A 5,040-nucleotide genomic window follows, 5' to 3' on the forward strand; every position below is an offset into this window, starting at 1 on the left:
AGCTTCCTGATCCCCTGCTATTCCCCATCAGCACAGATGAGTCAAGAAGGGAATGCCCAGGTTTTCAAATAATGCAGAAAGGGAACACAGTTGAGGTCGACATTCACAACGCAGACACAGAGAACTGGGGACATTTGTACGGGCACCAGACCCCCCTGTGGGTATGGGACCATCACCCATTGGGTGTGTTGTGTGTCCTTTCCATTTGCTATCACCTCAACTGCTTCCATCTCCCTCATCTATGGAAGGTTTGTTCACAGGAAGGTACTCTTACTCAGGAGGCAGACTTGCAGTAAAATGAAGACCTCGGGCTTCCCTGGTGGCGCAGTGGTTGAGAGTCCGCCTGCCGATGCAGGGGACACGGGTTCGTGCCCCGGTCTGGGAGGATCCCACATGCCATGGAGCAGCTGGGCCCGTGAGCCATGGCCGCTGAGCCTGCGCGTCTGGAGCCTGTGCTCCGCAACGGGAGAGGCCACAGCAGTGAGAGGCCCGCGTACCACTAAAAAAAAAAAAAAAAGTTATTTAAAATGAAGACCTCAACATTTACTGGTTCTGGGACATTTTGCAAGCAGTTTCCTGCATTTGGGTCCCAAGTTCCTTCTTTCTAAAATGAAATAACGGGAGTTCCCTGGGGGTCCAGTGGTTAGGACTTGGCGATTTCACTGCCATGGCCCAGGTTCAATCCCTGGTTGGGGAACTAAGATCCCACAAGCCACGGGGGGCATGGCCAAAAAAAAAAAAAAAAAAGAAGAATGGTGTTGCATCAGTTAAGATACAATGCATGTCAAGCTCAGACAACAACATTTTGCTCAGATTAGGGGTCATTGTGTAATGTTAACAATTGCTAGATAACATTTATTGAGGTTTTCTCATTGCCGAGGACACATTATTATTGACCACATCCCCTGTGCTGTATATTTCGTCCCTGTCACTTATTTATTAGATGACTTAAGGTTTGTACTTCTTAAACCCCTTCACTTATTTTGGCAGCCACCCGTTTATTTCTCTCTGGTTCAGTGACTCTATTTTCATTCTGTTTGTTTTGTTCTTTAGATCCCACATATAAGTGAGAGCGTATAGTATTTGTCTTTTCTCTGACTTATTTCACTTAGCAAAATACCCTCTAGATCCACCCATGTTGTCACAAATGGCAAGATTTTTTTTTTTTTTTGCGGTACGCGGGCCTCTCTCTGTTGTGGCCTCTCTCCCGTTGCGGAGCACAGGCTCCGGACGCGCAGGCTCAGCGGCCATGGCTCATGGGCCCGGCCGCTCCGCGGCATGTGGGATCCTCCCGGACTGGGGCACGAACCCGTGTCCCCTGCATTGGCAGGCGGACTCTCAACCACTGCGCCACCAGGGAAGCCCGGCAAGATTTTTTTTAATGACTAATATGCCATTGTATATACCTATATATCACATCTTCTTTGTCTATTCATTTACTGATGGACAATTAGGATTGATTCTATGTCTTGGCTCTTGTAAATAGTACTGCTATGAACATCGGGGTGCATGTATCTTTTAGAATTTGTGTTTTCATTTTTTTCGAATGTATACCCAGTAGTGGTAGTTCTATTTTTAGTTTTTTGAGAATCTCCATACTGTTCTCCGTAGTGCCTGCTCCAGTTTACATTCCCACCAACAGTGTATGAGGGTTCCCTTTTCTCCACATCCTTGCCAACACTTGTTATTTGTGGTCTTCTTGATGATAGCCATACCGACTGGTGTGAGAGAATGTCTCGTTGTGTGTGTGTTTTTTTTTTAATTAATTAATTTATTTTTGGCTGCATTGGGTCTTCATTGCTGTGTGTGGGCTTTCTCTACTTGCGGCAAGCGAGGGCTTCTCTTTGTTGCTGTGCGCGGGCTTCTCACTGCAGTGGCTTCCCTTGTTGCGGAGCACAGGCTCTAGGCACGTGGGCTTCAGTAGCTGTGGCTCACGGGTTCTAGAGCGCAGGCTCAGTAGTTGTGGTGCACAGGCTTAGTTGCTCCGTGGCATGTAGGATCTTCCCGGACCAGGGCTCGAACCAGTGTCCCCTGCATTAGCAGGCGGATTCTTAACCACTGCGCCACCAGGGAAGTCCCTCGTTGTGGTTTTAATTTGCATTTCTCTGATGATTAATGATATTGAGCATCTTTTCATGTGCCTGTTGGCCATCTGTGTGTCTTCTTTGGAAAAATGTCTATTCAGTTCTTCTGCTCATTTTAAATCAGGTTGTTTGGGGTTTTTTGCTGGTGCTTTGTATAAGCTGTTTACATATTTTGGGTACTAACTCCTTGTTGGTCGTATCATTTGCATATATTTTCTCCTATTCAGTAGGTTGTGTTTTCATTTTTTAAAAATCTTTATTTATTTATTTATTTTTGGCTGCATCGGGTCTTAGTTGCGTCACGTGGGATCTCTTGTTGTGGCCCACAGGCTCTTCGATGTGGCATGCAGACTTCTCTCTAGTTGTGGTGCGTAGGCTTCAGAACACGTGGACTGTGCAGTTGTGGTGCACAGGCTCCAGAGCGCATGGGCTCTGTAGTTGTGGCATGCGGGCTCTCTAGTTGTGGTGCGCAGACTCAGTAGTTGCGATATGAGGGCTTAGTTGCCCCGCGGCATGCGGGATCTTAATTCCCCGACCAGGGATCGAACCCAAGTCCCCTGCATTGGAAGGCAGATTCTTAACCACTGGACCACCAGGGAAATCCCTGTCTTTTCATTTTGTCAGTGTTTTCTTTTGCTGTGCAAAAGGTTTTATGTTTAATTAAGTCCCATTTGTTTATTTTTGCTTTTTTTCCCTTTGCTTTAGGGAGATAGATTAAAAAAATATTGCTACAATTTATGTCAAAGAGTGTTCTGCCTATATTTTATTCTTGGAATTTTATGGTTTCCAAGCTTACATGTAGGTCTTTAATCCATTTTGAGTTTATTTTTGTATATGGTGTTAGAGAATGTTGTAACTTCATTCTTTTACATGTAGCTGCCTGGTTTTCCCAGCATCACTTATTGAAAAGACTGTCTTTTCTTCATTGTATGTTCTTGCCTTCTTTGTTGCAGATTAAGTGGGTTTATTTCTGGGCTTTCTGTCCTGTTCCATTGATCTATATGTCTGTTTTTATGCCAGTACCATACTGTTTTGATTATTGTAGCTTTGTAGTATAGACTGAAGTGGGGCGTGTGATAAATCCAGCTCTATTCTTCTTTCTCAAGATTGTTTTGACTATTTGAGGTCTTTTGTGTTTTCATAAGAATTTTTAAATTATTTGTTCTATTTCTGTGAAAAATGCCATTGGCATTTTAATAGGGATTGCATTGAATCTGTGGATTGCCTCAGGTAGTATGGCTATTTTAACAGTGTTAATTTTTCCAATCCATAGACATGATGTATCTTTCTCTCTGTGTCATCTTCAATTTCTTTCATCAATGTTTTATAGTTTTCTAAGTACAGGTCTTTTATCTCCTTAGGTAGGTTTATTCCTAGGTATTTCATTCTTCTTGATATAATGGTAAATGGGATTGTTTCCTTAATTTCTCTTTCTGATGTTTTGTTGTTAGTGTATAGAAATGCAGCAGATTTCTGTATATTAATTTTATATCCTACAACTTTACCGAATTCATTGATGAGCTCTAGTATTAGGTTGGTGGTGTCTAGGATATTTTTTTATATATAGTATCATGTCAACTGCAAACAGGGAGCTTCACTTCTCCTTTACAATTCAAATGACTTTTGCTTATTTTTCTTGTCTGATTGCTGTGTCTAGGACTTCCAATACTATGTGAATAAAAGTGGTGAGAATGGACATCCGGGTCTTTATTTCTGATTTCAGAGGAAATGCTTTTGGCTTTTCACTGTTGAGTATGATGTTGGCTGTAGGTTTGTCTTATATGGTCTGTATGTTGAAGTATATATGTTCCTTCTGTGCCCACTGTGCTGAGAGTTTTTATCATGCCAAGCAATGATACTTGTTCTTAAGTTGACAGGGAAGACTAACATTGGATTAAAATGGGTAGATTAAAGATGATCTGCTTCAGTTGTCCAGTATCTGCTGATGGCTATCAAACTTATCACTCACTCCAGTCAAAAATGCTCCCGTGAATTTCTTATCCAATGGAATCTTTGACATCTGCTCAGACACCTAATGAGAATCTCGGCAGAACTCCCAACACATCTCAGAACCTCCTCCTTGTATTGGTCTTCCCATCTCAATAGATGCCATCCATCCTCTCCAATGATCAATTCATTGAGAATGATATATGATGCCCCTCTTTTGCTCTCAGTGCCCATCTGCTCCATCTCTAAATCTCAAAGCTCATCATTTCTATCCTTAAAAACTCCTCAAATCCATTCCCTTTTTTCTTTCATCACCACCACATTGTCATTACATGATCATTTGTCATGTAGCTGCCTGTAGCATGTTCCCTAATTGTCCCTCCACTTTCCACCTGGCCCCTTAAATCCATTTATCACACCAGAAATGTAGTAATTTAAAAAATTACAAGCTCACTGCTTGTTAATCCCTTTGTGGGTCATTATTACATTTAAACTTAAATCCAGACTCTTCTCCTCAGCTTCCAATGTTTTGGACCTTTGCTGATATCTCCTGACCTTTCTATCTTTACCAAGAGCCATTTTTCACATTATGTACCATTTGTCCTTTCTGTGTGTGGGTCACGCAAAACTCCTTCTCACCTCTGAGTTTGCATATGTTGTTCCCTCTTCCTGGAAGGCAGTTCTTCTTGCACTTCGGAGATCTATGCGTTTCTTATCCTTCAGGGATCATCTCCCAAAGAAATCTCTCTTATAATGCAGGGTAGATAGTTTTATCATATAATAAGAGTAACAACTTCTGTGTATTGGTTCACATGTCTAGACTCTGTTATTGGGTAGGTTCACTACAGTTTCCAAAACATCCAATAACTTGCCTCATATATGGAAGACGCACAATAAATACTTATTGAATGGATGAATTAATCCAAGAGGAGATCAATAACAGATCTTCACTGTTTACTAATTCCTAGATCTACCTGAAGTCTACCTAAATCCTCCTGGAGATGACTAC

Source organism: Lagenorhynchus albirostris, chromosome 19, assembly GCF_949774975.1.
Source record: "Lagenorhynchus albirostris chromosome 19, mLagAlb1.1, whole genome shotgun sequence".
In the NCBI taxonomy this organism is placed as follows: Eukaryota; Metazoa; Chordata; class Mammalia; order Artiodactyla; family Delphinidae; genus Lagenorhynchus; species Lagenorhynchus albirostris.